The 26911-nt window shown below is 34.6% G+C and overlaps 1 protein-coding gene across 2 annotated transcripts in view; it reads right to left on the minus strand.

The window, feature by feature from the left end:
• Nucleotides 1–26911, minus strand: part of LOC135127070 (RNA-binding protein Musashi homolog 2) — a 189110-nt gene that overhangs the window by 98366 nt on the left and 63833 nt on the right. The window lies entirely within an intron of this gene.

Below are 26911 nucleotides of genomic sequence, written 5' to 3' on the forward strand. Positions count from 1 at the left end.
TTAATTCGACAATTTGATTAAAATTCTATTCCAATAAGAATTTCTAGGGTTTCTAAACGATTGTATTTTCCTTTTTAAGGAAAGAGCTGTGGTTCCGTTTTTATCACTAGAAAGATACCCGCGTTTTAGGAGTGCGTAGGTAGCATTCTACTTCGCATTAATATGGTCAGAGATGTAGAGATTTAAAATATGAGTTCAAAAAAATCTATAAGCTGCTTTATGGGTTGGGTTGGGGATAAACGCAAATGCGAAAACCGGTTATAGTTTATTCAATAAAACTGTCCTCAGAACTTTACAAATAGCTTATAATCAGTTTTTAATTGGCTTTTGACTCTAACAAAATGTTTTGTGAAAATTGGTTGCTGTATAGCAGTTTGCATAACTTTGTATCCCGGGTATCGTTTTTATAAATTGGTTGAAGTACAGTCTTCAACAAATTATAAAATGTGACAGTATAAGGTTTATCCCACAACACAAATTTTATTTTTGTTATGATAAAATTAGTTAAGTTAAAAAAAACGGTCTAAAGTTATTTGACGACAACTTCATTATCTTACACATGAAACATTCAAATGTCACGTGCGAAAGATATCGATTATATGAAACATGCAGCGAATATTACACGAACACTTCTGTAAAGTAATTGTGATTAAAACTCAATGTGGATTCATGAACCACAAGTGTAGGAGTAGATTATTTTATAAAATTTAAATAATGTTGAATGTACACAATTTTGCGGTGATGTCATTACATTGTTGGTGAGGATGACTGGACACATTTTGGTTAGCGTTTTCAAAGCTACACGATACTCCTAAAATACATATAAAATTTGACAACATTTGCTTCAGTCATTTCGGAAATTACTTGTCTAGTAAAAATTGACACAAAACAGCAGACGACAGACGGTAGATGGCAAACATACAGACGGACGTACTCTGGAAGTCATGTAAAACATGAAAATAGCCAGTTGCCCGATGGATTCGACTACAATAATTCCGTAGCTAATGCTTAATTTCCCTTAAGATTAGCGGATACCGAAAATATCTTTATCTTAGGTAAAATTGACTGAGGGAGGGGGAGGGGTTAAATATATTTTCTTATTATGAAGTAGGAGGAAGTCCAAAACTAAGAAAATCCGTCTTAAGTAATAAATGAACTTATCATGAACTCATAAAAATGATTAGACAAATTTTGATTAGCGACAGATAGATAAACGGAAACAGAAGAGCCATTGTTTTGTACACAAAGTGACATGAAGACCTGAGAAAACATAAAAGTAGCCATTCGTTCGGAAAGTAAAAATTGAATTCAGGAACAATTAAAATAAGGTCAAAAATGCCAACAATGTACCAAATATTAAAACTACTGTAGGATTACACAGTTTGATATAGTTGTGAGTACAATACAAATGTACCACTTCAGGCATTTCGCATCTCCTCGGGGGAAAGTAAGTCGCTCGGTGCAGTTCTTTAGTCACGAGTTCTGTGGAATTGCGGTTCTCCGTGGAATTCACTCTTCGCCGAAGCAAATGCGTCATTTTGCGCAATCCCGTTAGTGACAGTAAGTACAACTCTAAGGGGAGCAGCGAAGATTACAAAAACCCACTCGTCGCGGGTTGGGAGGAATTGCGGCTCTCCGCGCAATTCACTCTTTGAGTAATCCGTCGCCTCGGAGGACGGAGGATTGCGTATGTTCTTTCAGGAACGGAGGAGGTTGGAGATGTGTCAGCCCAGTCAAGCTCAATACTCCAATCTACGGCAACAAGCCTTTAAAGAGCAGTCGTCCCTACCCTGGACCATGGTAGGGGTGACAGCCTTAAGGTTGTCCATTGAGAGCGCCTCTTGTCGTACCGGCAGCGCCCTGGTACTAGGTGTATTTACGCTACAGTACCAAAAATACCAAGAAGGCTGGTTGACAAGCTGATCATGTTAAATTATCAAAAAATATCAAACATCTCAGTAATGTCAATACAAATTGTCAACAATCCCAGAAGTTGCAAACAAAAGGGGAAAAGTAAAAACAAGAACTAGATATATGTGACACAAAATGTTAAAAATACTGACAACCTAGAAAGTCTTTGGCGCCTTTAAAATTTTTAAATGGTGGAAAGTCAATTACGTTGAAAATATAAAATTCTAGAAACTAAAACATGTCATTTCGGTAAATTATCGACGCATAAAAAAGTGGTCTTAGATATATCAAATACATATAGTTTTGGAAATTTCATTCTACCCTATAAAATTTTATTGACAATAACGAGATGGACAGTAGTACAATGGTAAGAAATATTTATGGTTCACACCAGTTCACCCGAATTTGTGGGAGAACATTTAACAGGTAGTTGTACTCATAAAATAATGGTCATTTTCGTTCGTGAGTAACGATGGTCCCAGTCCGGGATTACCAGCACGCGACAACTTTAAGTAGTAAATATCTCTTGCTATTGTACTCCTGTCCGCCTGGTTATTGCCAATAAAATTTTATAGGGTACAATAAAATTTCCAAAATTGTAATACCAAAATTTTCCCAAATACGACAAAAATGTAAAAATTATAAAAAAAAATACCAATAAAACCGTTACAGAAAGTTTAGACATTTATTACGTCAATTTTCAAAAAAGGAAAAAGGAAAAGTATGGACCCCAAAGAAGGGTTTCTGTAATTCACAACACAGTTCGCTGAACAAAAACAATAAGTCAGAAGTAATTCAAAATTTTAGCAGCAATAAATGAGAAAAAAAAAACAAGGTAAGAATTTTAGCTACAAAAGATATCAAGAGCGTCGGTTGACATACATATACTGTTTCAAATACCAATATGCAAAATGCAAAAAAAACATAAGAAGACAAAATGAAAAGAAATAGTGATGACGAAATTTATGAAACTGAGTTGGATTTTGCCATAAATCTTTAAATTAAACAAAGAAAAATGAAAAAAATTATAATATGTATCTTGAAAATGCCACTAGTCGTTTTTTCTTTTTTAAATGATCTCTACGGTGCTTTTTTGGACAAACTTACACAAAAAATAATTTGCAAAAATTTTTCCAAAGCCGACTTTGACCCTATAATCTTTTTCTGAAATTGTTTAACTGTGAGTTCTCTAATAAGAAAAAAAATTAGATTTGAACTGTGATGCTGAAACTTTTGAAAATGAAATGGTTTTTGGTATAACTTTAAATTAAAGAAAGAAAAAATAATATTTAGAAAATATCACTAGTTGTTTTTTATTTTTTTAATGCTTTTTCACGGTGTTTTTTTTTTTTTTTTATAAACATCGGAAAATGCGTCTGAGGCTTATATATGATTCCTTATCACAGCAGCGACAACACATAAAATAATTAGCAAACATTTTTCCAAAGCCGAATTCGATCCTATAATTTTTTCTGAAATTGTTTAACTGTGAGTTCTTTAATAAGAAAAAATTAGATTTGGACTGTGATGACGAAACTTATGAAATTGAAATTGGTTTTGCTATAAATTTTTAAATTAAATAAACAAAAATGAAAATATCATAATATTTTGTTTGTTTTTTTTTTAATGATCTTCACGGTGATTTTTTTGGACAAACTTATCGGAAAATGCGTCTCAGGCTTGTACATAATTCTATATCAATAGCAGCGACAACACAAATAATAATTTTAAAAAATTTTTCCAAAGCCGAAGTAGATCATTTTTTTTTTCTGAAATTGTTTAACTGTGAATTCTCTAATAACAAAAAATTAACTTTCGACTGCGTTGATGAAATTTATGAAACTGAGATGAGTTTTACCATAAATCTTTAAACTAAAACAAAGAAAAATGAAAAAATCATAATATTTTTTAAAAGATCTTCACGGTGTTTTTTTGGACAAACTTATTGGAAAATGCATCTCAGGCTTGTACATGATTCCATATCTCAGCTGCGACAACACAAAAAATAATTTGCAAACATTTGTCCAAAGCCGACTTTGACCCTATAATCTTTTTTGAAATTGTGTAACTGTGAGTTTTCTAATAAGAAAAATTAGATTTGGACTGAGATGATGAAACCTACGAAACTAAAATCGTTTTTGCCATAAATCTTTAAATTAAACAAAGAAAAATGAAAAAATATTCTAATATTGTGAAAATATCACCCAGTTGTTTTTTTTTATATTGATCTTCACGATGTTTTTTTGGACAAATACTTATGGGAAAATGCGTCTCACGCTTGTACATGATTCCATATCACAGCAGCGAAAACACAAAAAATAATTTTCAAAAATGTTTCCAAAGCCGAATTCGATCCTATATTTTTTTTCTGAAATTGATTAACTGTGAGTTCTCTAATAAGAAAAAATTAAGATTTGGACTGTGATGATGAAACTTAGGAAACTGAAACGGTTTTTGCCATAGATCTTTAAATTAAACAAAGAAAAATGAGAAAATCATAATATTTTGAAAATGTCGCCAGTCGTTTTTTCTTTTTTAAATGATCTTCACGGTGTTTTTTTACACAAACTTATCGGAAAATGCGTTTGAGGCTGGTGCATGATTCCACATCACAGTAACACAAAAAATGACACGAGTTCACTGTGGCTTCATTTTAACAGTAGCGTAACTGAGCTCGCTGCACTCGCAGGATGGGTATCAGAGACTATGAGATATGAGTTTAAAAGTAACAAATTAAACATGTCGAAAACTTAATTAATGTATTAAGTATCTCGAAAATACTGAGACATCAAAACCTTGAAACACATCAATAACGTCAAGAATGTCAACAATATAAACCTGCACAAAATATTAATTATTTTATAAATACAAAAAACACCAAAAAGACATGGTGGTGAAACAAGTCAAAAACGAAAAAATTTCGAAAATAAAAAAAAACCGTCCATGATTTAACAAAGTCACAAATAGCAAATCTGGTACGTGGTCAATGTTATGGAATTGCAAATGTCTTAATTTTGACATAGACTGATCTTTAATTGTTAAAGTCAAAATGCCAAAAATAAATTACTACTTATTATTATTTATTAATAAATCAATTAGGGGAAAGAAAGACTTACAAATATTACTATTATTGATTATTTTGACTTGGTAGAAAAATTAAATTGAAAATAAATTAAGTTAATGAAGAAAATAATTTAAAAAACTACTCGAAAAAAACCAAAAGATCACAATAGTTAATAAGTCACAGAAAATAATAAGTTATAAAAAAGAATTAACATTAAAATAGATGTCAATTACCCGAGGCTACTTCACTTCGAAAAATTATTATGTTCCATTTTTTTCTACAACAAGGGCGTGGCAGAAGCTATTTTTTCCTTACAATCTGGCAAACGTGCAACTTCTCCAACAGTTCAAAACATAAAACGTTGACACATGCGTATCCCGGCGAAAAACCGACGCGAAGATACAAACCTGCCCGGAAAAAATACTAGAACAAGTTCGAGGCAATAAAATTTAGTTTCTGCATAAATATCCTATTACAAAAATAAATTATTTCGGAACGTAGCCAAACCGTAACAGCTCTTTTCACTGGACTCGCCTCCTCTCGTCACCCAAATATTTTATAAAATGATGAAAATCCAGGCGACGACTGTTACGATCGATTAAACCGCGACACTATAAATGCCGCATTCAAGTTCAAACCGTGTTATTAAAAGATTTTTGTGTAATCGCATTCATGGCATGAGACCTGAAGTTGCATTTCATTTCGGAAATACAACTGTGCAGTCTAGTTGCGCTTGAAATTCGGGGCTGTTGCTTCGTCAGCGTGTTGATCTAGGGGCTGAAGACGTCCCAGTTTCAATAAACCTGTTGCTATCGGATCGCTAGCGACAAAATGAAAATTCCGAGTGTATCAGTTCCACCAATTTTACGTTAGTGTACGTTGTGCATCTAAAAAACAGCGAGTTCGTTCCCACCACGCAACCGATGACGTCATTCCAAGAAAGCTTTTAAAATCTCGGGTACATTTTACGATTAATAACTTAATCATTTTTTTGTTAATTCTTAATTTGTGTGAGTGGTCACGTATCTCTCTAATATTTTGTCAGTTTCACAGAATCACAACACAGCAAATGCTCACGAACCAGTAGAGCATGTAAGTGTGGCAATAAATCCACAACTGGACCATTTAATTTAAAATGTCGTCGTGTTTATACTTGGCTCGGAATTTTTGATCAAGCGCTTTTCCGAAGCGTATGTTCGGCCATTAATTAATATAATAAGGCAGCCAGCAGCTTTCGTCCATTTATCCCCTTGCTGAAGTGTCGGTTCGATTCCCATGGGCGGGTCTAAAAATAAAACATCCTTCGATTGTTTCGGTGGCAGAAGTCAATTATTCCATTTTCCGTTTTTGGACTGGGGAAAATGTCAAGTCTATAATTCCATTGAAGGAACGGATGAAACAACCTTTGATATATTCAAATATTTAAATCAATCCGGCGCGTTTTGGACAAGAAACTAGTTTTCGAGATCGCTGCCAATTTGGTTTTGGCTTATTATAGGTAATACAATCAAATGACACGCCGCGTAAAATATTCAGCATGTATACCATTGACCTTGTTTCTTTGTTCATAATTTATGGTAGTTATTTTGAAGGTTGGTACGGTCTTTGCGGTGTGGCCCCCAATAAAGAACCTTAAACGGTGTTGTGGACTAAGGTGTTACGAATTAATTGCCTAGATAAGAAGGGTTGCTGGAGCAAGTGTCAACGTGCAACACGAATAAAAGGACTAGATTACGACATATTAAAATCAGTGCTTTCGCCAACCTCAAAACTCGTGCCTGAAACGATGTTCTGACATTAAAATTTGCAAAAATCGTGCCTGCCCTGAGTCCAGAACGATATTATAACTAATTGCAGCTTTTCCTTTTGTTAAAAGTGAAAAATGATCTCGAAAGGAGAAGAATTAGTGCGTTCGTCTATTGCTGCTTATTATGTGTAATTAGAACGACATCACTCATATTTTAATTAGTAGTAAATTAGTCAGATTTAATTAGTAAGCGCTTCCGCGGCACACGATATCAGTCAGAGTGTCAACTGTGGTTTCTGTTCCCCAGAAAGCTTTATATTTTCCTTGATTAAACTTGAAATACTTAACCGAGGCTACGAACTAACCTTTGTAACATTGCGAAGCCAGATAATTGGTAATATGCTGGCATATGGAACGTTTCAAGCAATGTTAGGGAATGGCATGTTTCTGACGAGGCATCGGTATCCAATCGTAAATGGATTATATTTAGATTAAAATGTGTGTACGTGAATGGAGATGAGAATGTCCAGAGACATCAGGGTGATCGACACGGCTTTGTTCAACTGAAGGATAAACTAGAAATTTCGTCCTCACCTATATCATTGATATTCAGTCAAAGGGAAAGTATAGACTCTTGGTCATTAACGATGAAACTCTACCGTCAAATCTGAGGAAAGTTCTCCACGATGGAATAAAAAAAACAGCTTATTGCCACGGTTAGGTGATTTTTTAACAGGACTAAAGATAACAGAAAAAAAAAAAGAAAGAAAGTCTAACGGGACACTGGACAACTGGATGTTCTTCCGCAACGTTGCTGCTTCAGTTCAAAGATAGGAGAGAGTTCTCTCAAAGAGTAATTCATACCAAACAGGTGTCCCAAAGAAACAGGAAGATGCAGATGTCCGATAACACAGACCGTGATGGTCTCCTATACCGTAAATAATAAATAATACAGAATCACCTTATAAATGTTAAAATTGAGAGCTTTTTTTATGTTTCCTTGCCAAATAGGCATCTACAATGTTAGAAAACATATCCGTAATTCTAGGAAATAACATTCTGACAATCTAGGCCGCCAAAACTACAGCTAAATCGTCTCCTTTTCGGAATAAACGACTTTAGTACCCCTAAATAACAGAACTTAACACAAGATCATCTTCTTTTCAGAAACTAACATGGCCTAAATCCACATGAACGTTTTGAGAGAACCAGAAGGCTCGAATTTCCTCGTTTTTTGGGGTTTCCATTACGTGAAAAATTTTTACAAAATGGTCCATCTATTGCATTTTCCTCTTAAACACAACAGATCCTTTCTTAAATAGTTTTTCGTTTTATCTCTTCTCGGCGCTACTTTTGGAAGACCATAGTAGTGACATCATTGGTATTAAATAAATAAGCACTATCGAAAAAAATATATCGATAAAAATGGTCAAGGTTATTTAGACAGAACTTCCCACGTCCCATAAATACAATCGAACAAAGCCAGTTTATTCGAAAAATTATAAAATGCCATTTTGTAAAATTTAATTTATTTTATGATAAACCCTACAAGTCATGATGATTCGAACCCACACAGGACAGAACAACAAACATCAATCTCACTCGACTTCAAAGCATTTGATGCAACACGAGATGCTACATGAACCACGTGGAAGAAAATTGTACTTGTGTTTAAAATCAGGGCGGATTCATAAATCACAAGTACAGGAATAGCGTTTTACCAGAGAATATAGAGAAGCGTCATAGTTTAAATCAGAAGACGGTTGAGGACTCCTCGATTTATGTTGGCAACAGTATTTGGTTTCTATCTAGGAATAAAATTAACTATAAGAAATGTCATAATATTTTTAACGACGCTTTTAACTTTCGACAAATTGACAATAGATTTATCAGAATATTACAAGCTGCTTATTGTTTTCTCTACTTTAATTCAGGTCACACGAATTACAGTTATAGTGAACTATCTAATCATCGACTATTCAAATTTGGCACCTGCCTTTGGCGGTTGAGGACTCCAATGTCAATAACCCATATATAAAATTTGACAACAATCCGAGCGGTAGTTTCAGAGATTATTTGTCTAATAAAAATCGCTATAGACGACAGACAGAAACGCGAAACGTACTGCAGGTATCATGAAATGTTGAACATGAAAGTAGCCATTCATCCGAAAGGTGACAAAAACGAATCTGTCGATGTAGATTTTAAACGGACTCCATTCTAGGTGCAATTTTGAAATTTGTTAAAAATTGATATTTATTTTAAATAGAAATATTTTTTTATGAGAATCCCTAGAGGTGAAAATAAACATACGTATGTAAAGTTAAAGTAAATGTACAGAAGCGGGCTGGGCGCACGTTAAAAATGAGTTTTCCCTTAACAAAATTTTTGCAAAGACACGTGTATCAATTTTTATGAGTCACCCTGTAAAATAAATTAAAAAACTTTTAATGCAACCATAATCACAAAATAAATATAGACCGATCATATTTTGCACATTTTGGATAGGATTTATTCGGCAAAAATTTGAGATGACGTCATCATTTTTTTTGGGAGGGGATAAACGTATAAATTTTGCTTAACGATTTACCATAATTACGATAACCTTAAAATATTTACAAAATTTCAGAGTATTCGGTTTTGTTTTGCAGTTTCAAAGTCATATTGCAAAATATTGTTATTCAGTTTTGAATTTTTTCCAAAAATTCTGGATATATAGGGTGAAAATTCGATACGGATTCCGACACCACATGTGCAGGAGTATCTAATTTTAAAGAATACAAAAAAAAACTTTTTGTTATAAATTTTGGAGATTACGTTATCCCATTGGTGGTGGGGATGATTAGCCAAATTTTAGTTAGCGTTTAACCATCTACATGATATTCCTAATATACATACAAAATCTGACAACAATCGGTAAAGTAGTTTCGGAGACAGACAAACAGACAGACGAAAACTGGGGACCACTTGTTTCGTACTCTAGAGGTCATGACATGTCGAGAAAATATGAAAGTATCAATTCGGTCGATGGACTCGATTACTATGCTTCATTAGCTTACGCTCGGAAAGTAAAAATTGGTCCAAAGTTACTTGGACAGAACTTCCCTCGCTCGTGAAATACATTCGAACATATACAGCTTCGGGGCACGCAAACAGATATTATCAATACATGTTTAACTTACAACATTTTATGGTTGTATATACAAAATTGGGTGTACCATTTTTGATTTGATCAATAAAAAAAGTGGAAACGCTGCCAAGTAAATGTCTCCTTACAAGTTCATTAATCAACTTAATAATAATACTCCCCACAAAAATTATCACACTACCTCCAGTTCTAGTGAACCGGACTACATGTAGCTCCCAACCATATACATATTAGGGATAAATGTATGCAAGACAATGCCAAATAATGACAATATTTAATGTGATTTCGACTGATATGTTTCTTCTACATATATTCAGATTGGAAACATGCAAAATTTTGAGGGTGGTGCGATAATTTTTGTGGGGAGTATATAGTGTGACTAAAGAACAAGAAGGTTTAAACAAAAAACATAATAACGATAATAATAATAAACAAAAACGAGAAGGAGTTATAAACCAGAAGTACAATATATAATTTTGTTATGAAATAAACCCATACGTCACCCCGGTATGGAACGTCGAGAACTTTCTAGGATGGACGGTAATGACGGGTGACTCATAGTTGTGGACGTGGCCGAGCGACGTTCGAAAAACCTGGAAGCGGAAGTCGCGATGGGTATTCGAGAAAGACATCGATCGCCGATGTATGGGTTTAAATAGAGGCCGCTTCGAGAGCGAGGATTACTCAACTAGTTGAGTCAAGAGAAGTAGCGCCGGAATTATTTTCGCTGTAATAGTTAGTCGTGTAAATTTGAGTTAGTAAGAAATAAATTGTTGAGTTTTACCCACGCCGATTTTATTCACCGATCAACGTAACAATATTTTATTAATTTAAATTGTGTTGATTTAAGTAAAATTTTAAAATGACGTTATTTCAGCGTTGGCGAGCATGATCAGGCAAATTTTGGTAGCGTTTTACAATCTACCCGATACCTTACATGCATATAAAATTTGACAACGATCGGTCCGGTAGTGTCGGAGATTATTTGTTTAATAAAAATTTGGACAGACGGTAGAAGGACGCACAGACAGACAGACAGACAGATAGACAGCAGGAAACGGGTACCTATCTGTTCGTACTCTTCGGGTCTTGAAACGTCGGAGAAAACATAAAAGTAGCCATTCGCTAGATGGACCTTGTTACAATACTTCTTAGTTTAGGCTCGAGAAGTCAAAATGATGTATCTTGTTAAATAATTTTGATTCTTTTGCGTTAAGCTGGATGACCAAGGGAAGAGATCAAAGCGGATTGATAAACCACAAATACAGGAATTTTATTTTATAAAATTTGACAACAATAGGTCCGATAGTTTCGGTGATTATCTTTCTAATAAAAACGACACAGACGACAGAAAGGCACACAGGAACGGGAGACCTACTGTTCCATAATGTGAGACCTACTGTTCCATAATGTAAGGGTCATGAAAGTCAGGAAGTTGTAATAAGGTACGTTATAACCTCATTAGCTTCCGCTTGGGAAGTAAAAAATGCTTCAAAGTTATTTAGACTTTAGAACTTCCCTCATTTCTGAAGCACAATCATACAAGTGCAGTTTCTTACATAATTTACAAACATTTTTTCACACAGTCACATTTGTTAGTGTTTTCTATCATAAATTTTGAATCGTATACGGTTGCACTTTTTTTCCAAAAATGTAGAATGTTCTAGCTAAAGTAATTCGTCAAATAGACGTATAATAAAAAATTGGTCGGAGAATATTTCGACAGAAGTTCCCTCGCCCATGAAGTACAGTACAACAAATCAAAACTTTTTCGAAAAGTTATAAGATTTGATTTTGCCAAATATACAGTGACATTTTAAGTAACGTTCTTCTGTATACGAGATATTTTCCCACGAGTTATACCTTACGGAGAAATTCGAATTTATACACAATTAATGCAAAATCCAAAATTAATTCATCAAAAAAGTTTACAGTCCAATTAAATTATCATAAGTGAAACGGATAACTTGTCAATCTTCTTAGCAGTTTCCGGTGTATATTTAAAAGTGACCACACAAAAAGAAATTTAGATTACTTCGTTTTTCAAAAATTTACGAGTATTTCACTACATTGTTACGATTTGTTCATACCGCAAGAATTTTGTGATAATGGTGTTCCATATTTCAAAATTTAGTGAAAATTGATAAGTAGCTTTTTTTATTTTAATAGTTGTAACCCGTTCTTGTATTGCAAGATGTCTAGAATGAGGCCAGTTTTAATAAACGAATAAAGTCTTAAAAAAAACTTCCAAGTTGTTCTTACAACAAAGATCGTGAAAATACGAGCACCTTTCGAGTGTCTTTCATTCTTAAAATTTTTTATTGAAGTTATTTCCGACTTTACGAGTAACTGTGTGGGATGGAGTAAAAACTGGAAGCGTTTGAAAATAGGAATCCATTTGGTAAAAAAATAAGTAAACGGATAAGATCCTTATGAAAAACCTTTTAGTCAAAATCAAATACATATATTTTTTTGTGACTGGAATCTCGCAAAAACAATCCCCTTTTATTTTTCCACTGGCTCATTCCGCATATAATTTAGTGCCATCAGGATTTCACTTTACTAGTAACAATTGGTTCTTCATTAACTTCCTGCCGGGTCGACTCCACACCCATTCCGCCTTTGACCCGCTCTCTTTAACTTCCCGACTTTCGGACTCTGCGACATTAGCAGCAGCTTTCCCAGCACATAAAGCACTCATTACATGGCTGACATCCAGAGTAATCGATGTGTCCCGTCAGGATCGCATCCAGAAAGACTCCCCGTGATGAATCATCTCCGATACGTCACAAGCGTTGATAGTTTCCGACCTTATCCTCGATATTTTATCGCCTGGAGTCCCCGTGCTTGCGTGTTGTTGTGCAGCCCTTCGGATTCGATGTCGATATTTTGTCATAAGTCTGCGGAACGCTTTACGACGCTCCAGACGCTTTTCACTCGAACTCTTCGCTTTTTATGTCAGCCTGGAAACACTATTCCAAGCAGAATGCTTTACGACCGTAAACTGAAATTCTCTTAGCATTTTTGCTGTAATGGATGAACCTTCGCTTCATTGTTGCTGGATCCGGACGTTTTACATGATTGTGCGGAATGGAGGCTACATTTCGTATTAATTTGTCACGTTTTGGGTCTTTTGTTCAACGTCCGTTTTAATTCCACGCGGGTGTCGCTGAAACCGACTGGGTAATTGTACACAATCGGGATGCAGAGGAGGAAAATTGCTTACACTGAATGAATAGTGCGTGTGAATTTTATTTGGTGGAACATGTTTACTCCGGAGAAGGAAGAATCTAATTCGGAACTCGGGGCGAAATACAACAATCAGGGATTAAACTCGGGGAATATGTTTTTGGAATTGCGCTTCTAATGATATGGTTGCTGCCGTCTTAGTGTATGTCATTCGCAAAGGAATTTGCATGTCTTTTGTAACTCATCTAGGTCTACCTGTTGATCTAAATAACGTGTTTATGGCTCCTGTACATTGTTAGTCCTTACACTAAGAACGTTATCTCGTTAGACATGAAAGAGAAGGACGAGATAACGAACGGAAGCAAACATGATCTTATCCTCGCATCGATCAGTATTCAAATGGTTCTGAATGAACATTTTTAGACTTCCGATATCCAAAACAAACAGTGTACCATTTCACAAAACCCAGCGTGAGGTTTTCACGAGAACATTTTCCCTGTTGGCATGACCCCATTTTTATAATTTTTCATGCTTTATTAAAAGACAAATTACTCTTCAGTGTATAGAATGGAAGAAATTTGCTAAAAAGTCAATTTGCCTGACATTATGAGTTAATTTAAAAGGGGCTATTTTTGAAAAATCGTAATATGGATGTCCTTGAGGTAACATTTATTATCAATTTACATCGTTCGCATTGAATTAGATATATATTTTTTTAGGCCAATTGGTCAAGACCGCAGTTTGACCTTTGTAATGTTTCATGAAAAGCACACAATGTGACGAAAAAAGCTGAGTTTGTTTTCCGATTACTTTTCTGAGTAGTATTGCTCTATGAATAAAGAAACGTCTGGGAAATAAATGAATGTGTTTTAAGCAGAAGAGCAACTATTAGGGCTTGTTTTTCTTACTGTAATTACCCCATACTTCGCCACTGCTTTTGATTCGAACGCGCTGTTGCGAAAACACATTTTGTCGACTCCACCGATGACAGAAAACAGGATTCGATTTACAATTGCTCCAAGAATGTTAATGCATTGATAAAGCGTGCTGTGACTGTGTTTGTGACGAATTTCATATGCTAATTTCTTGTAGAAAAATGAGGATTTTGCAATTAAATTCCGCCCTTCGGCTCCCAATGAATAAATTATTCGTCACAATTGAGAAGGGGTGGGTGGGTGGGGCTTATATTTTGCCAATTTTTTCTTAATATACGAAGTCTTTTTTTCCCAACAAAAAACTGAAAACATGTTTAACTATTTTGTTTTTGAGAGAAAATTTTGTATATTAAAAAAAAAATTAAACCCCACCCACCCGCCCCAATCTCAATTGTGATGAATTTCATATGGTAATTTCTTGTAGAGAAATTAACATTTTGCAACTAAATTTCGCCCTTCAGCTCACAATGAATAAAACATTCATCACAATTGGCAAGGGGTGGGTGGGCGTTGCTTATATTTTGTCCATTTTTTCTTAATATACGAAGTCTTCTTTTGGCAACAAGAAACTGAAAACTTGTTTAACTTTCCTGTGGTTGCGAGAAAACTCTATATATAAAAAAAAAAACAACGATAAAGCCCCACCCACCCGCCCCAAATCTCAATTGTGATGAATTTCATATGCTAATTTCTTGTAGAGAAATGAGGATTTTGCAATTAAATTCCGCCCTTCAGCTCCGAATGAATAAATTATTCGTTACAATTGAGAAGGGGTGGGTGGTGGGGCTTATATTTTGCCTTTTTTTCTTAATATATTTAGTATTCTTTGAACAACTACTTCAAAAACCACCCACAGGGATCTCCAAGATTCCTACAAATTACTTCAACAACAAGGCAAAGGATCCTCAAGATTCTTTCAAGCTACTTCAAAAACAAAATACAAGAAGTCTCCGAAATTCTTTTAAACTATGTGCTTCAAAAACTAACATAAGGATAGTCGAGATTCTTTCAAAATACATCAAAAAGAAAACATAAGGGATTTCTGAGATTCTTTAAACTACTTCAAAAACAAAACACAACAGGTATCCGAGATTCTTTCAAATTACTTCACAAACAAGACCCAGAGTGATCCCAAGATTCTTTCAAATTACTTCAAAAACAAAACACAAGAGGTGCCCGTGATTCTTTAACATTACTTCAAAAGCAAGACCTACAGTGATCCCAAGATTCTTTCAAATTATTTCAAAAACAGAACACAAGAAGTCCCCGAGATTCTTTAAAATTAGTTCAAAAACAAGACGAGCGGTCTTCGATATCCTTTCAAATCACTTCAAAAACAAGACAAGAGATCCCCGAGATTCTTTCCAACTACTTCAAAAACAAACACAAGGGGGGCCCAAGAGTCTTTCAAATTACTTCAGAAACAAGACAAGGGGTCTCCGATATTCCTTCAAATCATTTAAAAAAAAAGACAAGCGATCCCCGAGATTCTTTCCAACTACATACTTCAAAAACAAAAAACAAAGGGGCCCCGAGATTCTTTTAAACTACTTCAAAAACAAAAGACAAAACATTGCTGGCAGAGGCGGATGGTACCATCTGAAAATCGGGAATTTTTCAGAGGCACCAGTGGTTGTGGTACACCAAAGCCTTGTCCGAATCCAAATTTTATATATATGAAGTAAAATTTCGGCCTTTCAGCTTCGGTCTAAATTTTTTCCCGCTGGTTCACCAGAGTACATTATTTTATAAAATGTACCACCAACGATATTCCAAACACAAAATGTGGCAACAATTGGTCTGGCAGTTTAGTCTAGAAGACACGAAAGTAATCATTACAATACTCTTCAGCTTACCCGCAAAATATACAAGTGATATTGTCAAAAAGGTAGTGCTGTAAATTTATTCATGTGACTTTCTCGTTTCCGTCTGTCTGTCGTCCGTCTAGATGTCTGTTAGTGAGTATTTGTATTAGGCCATATTAGAAATTTTTGACCAACTTAATAATATCGCGTACACGTTAGAACTAAGGTATAGCCAAAATTAGTATATTCATCTTCTCAAAAAATTTTAAGTACGTCGTCCCCCTTGAAATTTACGTATGATCTAATACCGACTGATTTTTTATTTGCTGCCCATTATGTCACCGCATTGCGTATGTCGTCTCTTAAAACATACAACTTATGTTGTGGTATGCCTATAATTTTGAGAGTTAATAACGTAAATTGTGTTTTGTTGTCGTTTTCGCAAATTCGTTTCACTCATTGTTTTTCCAATTTTCGACAAAAATCAGTCCATTTTAGGGCTACATTTTTATTCGAGAGCGAAACTATCCAAGTGTGTTTTAGCACAGATAAAAAGTTTTAACATAACGATCAAGTGAATGAAGTCCAACCCTGTGTTTACGAATTTCGAAAAAAATTCCTTGGTGCTACTGTTCTTGAAGCTAATTTTTTAAAAACACTAAGGGCCGGTTTATAGAACAGCGAGTTAAATATTTAATCCTCGATTAGTTTAACAGAGAATTAAAATGTGGAATATGAGCCCGTGATTGGTTAACATATGTCCGTTGCCTCGCAACGGACCTCAGTTAAAAGTTAATCGCGAATTAACTTTAACTTCGCTTTCTATAAATCGGGTCTGAGTTATGTAAATTATTACGTGAGAATCGTAGCATTAAGAGGAAATCAGGAAGTCGCACATTAACAAAATGAACTCCCGAGACTACTGAAACTCCCCATAAACTAAACTCACTTGACATACACCTAGTAAAACTTTTATGACTTAAGCTAACTTAAGTTAACTCAGTTGACATATACCTAGTGAAGCTTTACTGCGCCATTATGGCAGCAGTGGAGAGTAATAATGCTTGCCGTTTGGGTCCATAAAGCTTAAAATAGCCAGTTTGACTTATAAGGGTGGTTTGGCTTAAGCCGTTTAAGTCAAGTTTTACTAGGTGTAAGTCAAGTGATTTTAGTATACAAATTTAAGAAGACTTAAGAGCACGTTCATATTCAATTTGTTAGAAAATGTTAAAAAGGACTTGATGTTTCCCTACAAAATGGAGGCGTTTCAAAAACTGAAACAATCTGATTATGAAAAGAGAATGATTTATTTCATCCAGTTTAATTAGCTCCCACAGAGACCATATCTATCCACTTTGATCACCTGATTTGACACTTTTAAAAACACTATTTTTAAACAATCCAACGAGGGTTTAATTTTTGTTGACATAACATAATTTATAAGTTCTGCCACAGACAAAATCTATATTTAGGTTATGTTGTGAAATTGCGAATTCATCACAATAATGCACATTTTTAAGAACAAAGTGAATTTCGTCCTAAATGAATTAAAATTTTATAATTTTTGAAAATTAAAAATTGTATCGAGTTACGATTTATTTTTCGATCGAATGTATTCTGTCAACAATAACTAGATCATAAACGAAAAATAGTTTTTGTAAAAATTTTATAGAAATAATTGGCGTTTATACCCCATAAATATAACCAGGTCCTACGTCAAATCAGTCAGTTTTTAAAAATTCATTTCTTCCAAATACGTCTAGAAATTATTTTTTTTTTTTAATATTTCACGATTTTCGTACTGTTTAAGAATTTGATCCATAAATTTGCAAGTGTTTTTCCAAATTTATGGTTCGTTAAATTTAATGAAACGAAAATGGTACTATTCGCCCATAACCGCACAGGGAATCATGAATTTCTAAGCGGGTGGTGTCACCTGTACTATACGATACACCTGGACCTAACCTAATAATTTATTGAATTGGTTCAACAAAAAAGCGACAGCTCGCAATTACGACGTGGCTGTTATATCTTTATAAATAAAAAAGTTAACTATTTTAACACGATCTGGATTTCTACTAGTCACGTTATACCTAGTTTTTAACCGCAATGTAACTGACTGACATTATATTGGATAATAATAGCATTTTACCATCGACGTGAAAAATTATGCATAATGGGCGATTTGCGAAAATTATGTAATGTGAAACGTAATGCGATTTGTCAATGTTGAAAAAATGTTATAAATGTGTACGGAATTTCACGATGTGCTGCAGTTAAACAGAAGTTGTAAGAAAAATACCTATGAATACACACTGTATTAAAAAACGAAACCGCAACACAATAAACGCTGCAGTGACCACTAAACAAACGTCACGAACAATTCTAAAATGAAACATTTCCACAAAAATTTATATCTCCGCAATACATTTTCACAATCGTAAATTTCCGCCGCTTTAATTGTAAATATAAAATTCATGAATCAAGATGTAGACACGCTCAAACTGACCGTCAATGAGCAGTCCACGATGCTTTCATGTGTAGGTATTTGTATTAGTCCACATGTTTGCATAATTATCGTTGCCCAAACAGTGGGCAAGCAATAAAAAAGCGTTTTAACGCACAAGCTTTCTTGAATATTTACAAGACATCAAAGTTTTACCACGTAAACAGACAGTTCTACCGTCATAACAAATAAACGCGACTCCCACTTTTTTAAGCCACAACAGAGGATATTATGGATGTACATTTTTTTCTCAAAAAACAAAAAAAAAAGAACATATTTCGTGTTTATCGTTAATGATATTTTTAGCTCGTTGTATATTTCCGCTGTGTTCGATTTTACTTCAAACTGGATTAATCAAGGACTGCTTATTACTTCCCATAAAATGTTTTCATAAACAGCGCTTTTTCCAGTTTCACGTAACCCACTGACAGTACTAAAATTACTGCGTGTTTATCAATGCGGTCAATACCGGCCAGATAATTTTCCATTTAATAGAGCAACGTAATTACATCGGATTCAAGCATTTTATTTATATCCACAAAGTTTCTGTTGGTAGTTGGCTGTCGATTTTTAATAAAATTTTTAAACTACGTTTGGAGCAAGCTTTGTCAATGTCAAAATCACGTGCAAGAATGCACCACATTTCGGAAGTAAACTTTTCTATGCACAAACAAAATAATAAATGTCTGAACTTAAAAAAAAAGTTACAGCGAAGAATGCGAATTCTGGCTGCAGTTCATATTTATCACCTGTCACCACCAAACACGTAAGTCACGTGCATTTGTTTTGAAATACAGTTTGCCACGTAACTTTCGGGACAAATTGGATTACTTTGCACAGGCACAGATAGCCCAATGGCACAAAGTTTGGCATATAACTTTTTTAAGGTTAAACTTTGTTTTTATAAAAACCGTGTTCACAACTCGAGTTTTCACCTGAAGTGCCGAAACAACTAAAAACTCGATGCGAAGTTCTCGCAGGACTTAAAATGCAATAAAAGCTGGTTTAAACTATTGATGAAAGAATAAATTGTTTAAAAATTCGCAGAAGTGTGGAAGCGGATAGGCGACGTTTTTCATTGTCTCGAAATTTAATCAACCAAACCCGCTTGACGTGACAGTCGAACGAGCATTAATTGTTGGTGCCATGAAACCGTTAATTTTTTAAGAAACTCGATCAACCTAAAGGAAACTGTTTCTAGTAAGCAGAGATTATTGACCTCTTCGAGGCGTGACTTTGGTATTAACGCCAATAGTTAGAAATCTCTTTTAGTCCGCCAGGATAAAAATTTTGTGTAAGTGTTATAGTAGCGGAAATCTGGAGTGGCAGGCCGCAAGGTATGAACTATGGATCTTGTGAGGTGTTCAACACATTTTCGTTATTAACAGACTTATTGAAACTGTCCACAACTTTCTCGATATGAACGGAATCGTAGTCGTTTTTTACTTCCCGAGCGTAAGCAAAGGAAGTATTGTAATCGAGTCCGTCGGCCGACTCTCTACTTTTACGTTTTCTCGATCTTTCATGACCCCTAGAAGACGAAGAAATAGGTCTCCCATTTCCGTCTGTCTGTCCGTCTGTCCGTCTGTCCGTCTGTCCGTCTGTCCGTCTGTTGTCACGGATTTTTATTAGACAGATAATCTCCGAAAGTACTCGACCGATTGTTGTGAAATTTTGTACTTATATTAAGAATATCATGTAGATGGTAAAACGCTAACCAAAATTTGTCGAATCATCCCCACCACTAAAGCGATGACGTCACTTCAAAATTGTACATAGTAAATGGGTTTTCAATTGTATAAAATAACATAGTCCTACACATGTAGTTTACAACTCTGAATCGACTTTTCACCCGAAACGTCCAGATTTTTGGAAAAAAAATCAAAATTATAAAACAACATTTTGAAATTTAATTTTTAATCTGCTAACCAGAATGCTTTGAAATGTTGCAGATGTTTTAAGGCTATAAAGAGCATCATAAATCTTTAGTCAAAAAATATTTGCTTATCCCCTCCAAAAACTTGATGACGTCAGCTCAAAAGTTTGTGGAATAAATCATATCTAAAATGTACAAAATATGATGAGTCTGTACTTGTGAACTATCAGTCCATTAATATTTTTTGGATTTGCATATACAGGGTGACTCAAAAAAATTAATGAATGCGTACATATATTTTATTGATTTAATCAGGAACTACAAAACCGAATGCTCTGAAATCTTGCAGATGTTTTAAGGTCATAAAGAGCATAATAAATGTTTAGTCAAAATATATTTGCTTATCCCCTCCAAAAACTTGATGACGTCAGCTCGAAAGTTTGCCGAATAAATCATATCTAAAATGTACAAAATAAGATGAGCCTGTACTTGTCATTTATCACTCCATTCATATTTTTTGGATTTGCATATACAGAGTGACTCAAAAAAATTAATGAATGCGTAAATTTATTTTATTGATTTATTTAATCAGGAACTACAAAACCGAATGCTTTGAAATCTTGCAGATGTTTTAAGGTTATAAAGAGCATAATAAATTTTTAGTCAAAATATATTTGGTTATCTTCTACAAAAAACTGATGACGTCAGCTCAAAAGTTTTCCGAATAAATCGTATCTAAAATGTACAAAATATGATGAGTCTGTACTTGTGATTTATCATTCCATTCATATTTTTGGATTTGCATATGCAGGGTGACTCAAAAAAATTAATGAAGGCGTGAATTTATTTTATCGATTTAATCAGGAATTACAAAACCGAATGCTTCGAAATCTTGGGAATATTTTAAAGTTATTATAAGCATGGTAAACTTTTGTTCAAAATGTATTTGTTCATCCCTCCTAAAAAAATTGATGACGTCACCCTTAAATTTTGCTGAATAAATCCTATCTAAAATGCAAAAAATATGATGAGTTTGTACTTGTGATTTATCATTCCATTCATATTTTTTAGATTTTCTTAAGAGGTGGTTCAAAAGAATTAATGAAGTCAATTTATTTTATTGATTAAATTAAAGGCAACACTTATTATTAGTATTACACCCCAACCAACCCAATTTGGTAGACACAAAATTTGTTAAAGGAAAAACTCGGTTGAAACATAAGGGTAGCACGCTTATTTACATCGACTTTAACATTACAGACCTGCATTTGTTTTATGCGTTCACTTGATTCCGCGAATGTGAAATAGACATGTTTATAATCAACCAATTGTGAATTTCACCGTCAAGAATTAAAATAAAACCCAATGTTTTATATAATAAGCGGAAGTCGAAGCAATAAAACCGACGGTCGTTTTGTTTACAGTTTCTGTGTTTGGCTCTCACGTATGCTGTTACGCCTGTCATCTTAAATTAACATAATTTATACATACACGATTTTCAGTTGCCTCTGATACGTAGGTATACGTGAGTAAATTGTTTCGTTATTTTATTGATTATTACAAATCAATATTCAAACGACCCAATTCATTTTCCCGAAAATTTGAGAATATAATAATTTTATTCTTAGTATTACACTACATCTATCCCAACTGATATACGTGTCCTTGCAAAAATGTTGATGACGTCATCGCAATTTTTTTTTAAATTCCCACTACAAAAATGTAATGAGAAAAAAAACACAATAGGCATGCAGTCGTCAAGTTTCCGACAGCGAGGGAAGTACTGTCTAAACTCTTTAGACCAATTTTTTAAATTTTGCACAACATTGTCAATTTTTTGTTGGTTTTCCTTTTCCTGTACCTCATTTCGGATAAAAAAATTCCACAATGTTTTCCTTTTAACTTATAGAATTTTATAATCTGAAAACAGCGGTGAAAACCAGTTCCGAAATTTCCGCAGACAATATTGATTTTTAAAAATACGTGATGAATAATTTCAACGAAATGCTAAAAAGATGACGATAACCCAGCGAAGTGGCATTGAAAGTACGGTCAGGTAAAACATACTGACATGTTTTTCGAGCTTAAAAGGCGACGTGAAGGGTGCAAATGTGGACTATATAAAATAATTCTCAGTTCACGCAACTTCAACTGTGTTTATATTTCGAAAGAATTCGACTATTAAGCACGTACAGACAACAAGCATCAGTGGCGACAGATCAAAGTAGGCATTTGTGTTGTAAGACAATGAAATTTGATTGATTTTGTATCCTCTAAGGAGATTAATTAATTGCTTAAGCTACAATGTAGGGAAACGATCCGAATATAATTTTGGGTTAGTAGTTCTTGTGATAATTACTATTTTATTATTATTATATATAGGGGGCGCAACATTACTGTATTCTTAGATTTTTGAAACAATGGAATGAAGCGTTCTTAATTTAATCAATAAAAATTTGTAAAGCGAGTGCTCGATTACCTACTTCATCAGATCCGCTTTTTGAATTTCGTATTATAAATCCAAAGTAGCGGAATAATTGAACAATCAAAATTATATACAATAATTGTAAACAAAATCAAGGCAGAATCGTAAGTCACAAGTAGGGAAGGGTGGGTCAAGACGGGATACCTAAGCTTTGATGTTAAATAAAATCAAGAATTTCACAAACAGAAAACTTTCATTTAACGTTTTGTAATAAATCTTTAAAACTGTAGTAAATATAGCAACATTGGTTCATTTATTACAACATAATTAACGATTCCACAAAAAAAAATCATTTTCCCCATTTTGCCCAATAGGTAGTACTCTATTCAGCAAGATAAGATATAGAAATGCAATTATAAGATTTAAGTTATAGATAAATCAAATTATTTTTCAGGAAAAGGAGGTAAGATGGGGTCAGAAGATGGTTATCATACCCCGTCATGCCCCTTCGGGGTACCTCATCCTACCACTTGGATATCTTTAGAAAATAAAAATTCTACGGTTCTCAAATGAGTAAGAAGTAGGGTTGGGGGGTTCATTTGAGTTTACTCTATCTAATAAAAATCCACACAGATGATGGACAACAGAGAGATGGAAACAGAGAGCTATTTTTCATACTCTTGGAGTCCTGAAACGTCGAGAAAACATGAAAGTAGCCAGTTGCCCGATGGGCCCTATTACAATACTTCCTTCACTTTCGCTCAGGAAGCAAAAAATTCAGGAATGAAAGATGACAATAATAAACGTGTTGATTTAGCTTTGACACGAACTCCATTCTAGGGACAATTTTGATGTTTATTTTAAAACTTTTGACGTATTTTAGAAAAATAAAGATAATAAAAAAATTGGTCCAAGGCTATTTTGACAGAACCTCCTTCGCCGCGAAAGCACAGGAGAATAAATATATTTTCGAAAAATTATGAAATTTTATTTTGCAAGTTTTATTTCTATCATGTTACGTTTAACGGGCGAATAAAATCGGCGTGGGTAAAACTCAATAATTTCTTTCTTACGAACTTGAATTTACACGACTATTATAACGATTTATACACAAAATAATTTCGGCCCTTCTTATCTTGATTTTCTCGACACTCGCTTACTGAATTCGACTGAATAATCCTCCTCGTTACCGGCGGTGGCCTCTATTTAAACTCATGCGTCTCTTTCGATGTATCCAGAACGCCGCTTCGAGGGTTTTCTCGGCCCGTCGCGACATCCGGTTCCAGGCACTCATGTCAACTCAGTACTATATTTTCAAATTGTCTACAAAATTGGGTGACCGATGTTTAACAAAAAAAAAAAAAAAATGAGAATGCCATCGGGAATGAAACCCGAGACTCTTCAAATGTAAAGCAGAACGTCTACCTACAAGTCCATTAATTAGTCTAACGTGACTAAAGAACAAGAAAGTTTAAACAATAAAAATATTCATAATACACTAAATCGACGTGGATTCATAAACTACAAGTACAGGAACAGAAAGTAACGTGATTGTTGTGTTTGTGAGTATAATCAAGCAATTTTGGTTAGCATTTTACCATCTACCCCATATTCCGTACATCCACATAAAACAATAATCGTTTTGGTAGTTTCGGAGATTATCTGTCTAATCAAAATCTGGATAGACGACAGACATACAGACGGAAATGGGAGACTTATTTGTTCGTACTCTTGGGGTCATAAAACGTCGAGAAAACATGAAAGTAGCATTCCTTCTCTCGCTGCTGAAGCACAATCAAATCAATCCAGTTTTTTTTGATAATTTGCAAAAATTGATCCAAATTTTTCACATAGTCAAACTTAGTTTTAAAAACCTGCTTATTTTAGAGAATTTTTGGGCGAACATACGAAATATATGAAGAGAGCTATGTTTTACACACAAAAAATTAGTTGTACAGTATTAAATAGAACTTTCCTTACCTCGAAAGTACAATTAAACAAATCCAGTTACCCATGAAAAAAAAGATAATACCTGTCACAACGTAAAAACAGAAAGTAGCTCGTGAAGGAATCGAATAGGCGATAGAATAGACTCGCGATCTTGGCATTATTGGTACGTCGTTTCACCACCCGAGCCAATAGGTCGTTGTGTTTCTCTTATGGTGGTATAAAATGTCATTATACAATTTGGATTTTGGTGAAAATCTGGATGTCTAGAGTAAACAATTAAGTCAGATTCATAAACTACAAATACAGGAGTATTTTATAAAATTTAAGGAGCATTTACCGTGAAAAATTTTGTAGTTATGTTATCCAATAGTTGATAGGATGGTGTTTTTGTTAGCGTTTTACCACAATATTTCTAAAATATATATAAAATTTGACAATAATCAAGTCAGACGGAAATGGGGCCTCTCTTTTCATGCTCTGGGGGCTACGACGCGGAGAAAACATGAAAGTAGTTGTTTGCCTGATAAACCCTATTACAATACTTTGCTATTTAAAAAATGTTTTTTCGATCAGTAAATTCCAAAATTACAAGATCCTGCAGTAGTTGTTATGGACAATGCGAGTATCACTCAAGAGAAAATAGAAAGGTAGTTCTGGTGTCCATCATAGGGGACAATAGTGTTATCTACGAAAAATCTTACGGAGTGAACACTGACAAAATAACATGGTCACATGACTTTCTCCGTATCACTGTGTTCTAAATCCAATTGAACTCGTTTGGGGTCAACTGAAACACTAGGTACGTAAATTACAACATTACACCTTCATTAAATTCATCGCATCAAACATGTTATTGATGTTAAAAACAGTTTCTGAACCAATAGACCTTGCCCAGAAATAATTGCTTATATAAATGATGATTTATACATAAATTATTATTTTTTAATTTCCATTATGACCATTTAATTTGAAAAAACAATGATTATTATTGGCAGATACGAAACAAATGTTGTAATAAACATGATTTGACAAAATACTGTTAAAACTTCGATGGCCACTCTAGATTTCCGCTACTATAGCTCGAGTTCTGTTCTGGGCTGCCGCAAATTCAGTAAAGGTTGTATTTATTAACAATGGATGTAGATCTTTTTCGATCATTGTCCCCATTTAAATGAAGCACCCCGAAACCGAACCGAAGCCGTCACAACCCCGTACGTGATAAATTATGTATGAGAAGAGATCCAAAGCTTTTTATGTCTCTTTTGCGGCTCCCACATAGGTGGTGGTTATTGGCAGAGGTCATAAATTCTGAAATTCTATCGGATTTTCCGTCTAATCCCTGCAACTGTTCCGCATTTCATGCACGTTTATTTCCTTTATGTAACTGCTCTTAAACTTCGACGTTACCCGAGATTTACAACCGAATATGAACACGAAACGCGGAGTAATGAAACTGTTTGGAAATTGGTGCGTATGTTCTTTACGAGCCATTAGAGCGTGGTATTTCCTGGAGCGCAAAAACAAGGGACAGATCCTGAGTTCTTGTGTTTTTTTCAAGAGCTGCGCACGGTATCAGTTGTTAAAAAACCATAAAACCAGTCGCACATAATCAAGTTGGTTTATGTAAAAAGCATCCGTGCATGTGTGCGAAGAAGCAAATAAACCATCTGCATAGCTGCCATTACCTATGAATACTCCGCAGAGATATACATCATCAGAATGTAAATCTAGTCATAAAATACGAGGAGGAACGCTGGCAAATCTAAAATTAATGTGTGCCTGTGGACTCCAGCAACATTCAAGTCGAGCTTCCGATTATGGTGTTCTTGTTTTTGCTGTAAGTCAGGCGATGTTAGAAGCGGAAATATTGACATCGGGGGAAGATTTCGAGCAGCAAACACAACTCACCCCCACGCCAACCATTAATGTAAACCGCTTATCAGAACGTTCGATGCCACTAAACACAAATAGAACATCCCTTTTAAAGCAGTATCGTCAACACCGATTCGCGTCTTCTTTCCTTTCGTAAGTCTAACTAGCTTATCAGTCATTACACACCATTACAACTTAGTTTGCGTTTTCCGATCGCGTCATTTGTTGGGCTTGCATCAACCCGCTTCAAAACAGCATCAATCAAAATTAACCCCCAATATCCACGGACTTCGTCGACAGTTTGATACACTAACATGGTCAAGTCGGGTCCACCGAAACGATTATAACGACCCTAAAACCATATCGGGAAATCGATAAATTTAAAGTTTGTGTTTGAAGTTTCGTGCGAGCGCAGACCAAACCAATATAGAAATTATTCGGGTGGTTTTCAAAGTGAATTTTCGACGTTTGTGCAGACCGGGA

The sequence above is a fragment of the Zophobas morio genome, unplaced genomic scaffold (assembly GCF_036711695.1).
Source record: "Zophobas morio isolate AGI-343-1 ecotype UQ-CSIRO unplaced genomic scaffold, CSIRO_AGI_Zmor_V1 ptg000011l, whole genome shotgun sequence".
Lineage (NCBI taxonomy): Eukaryota > Metazoa > Arthropoda > Insecta > Coleoptera > Tenebrionidae > Zophobas > Zophobas morio.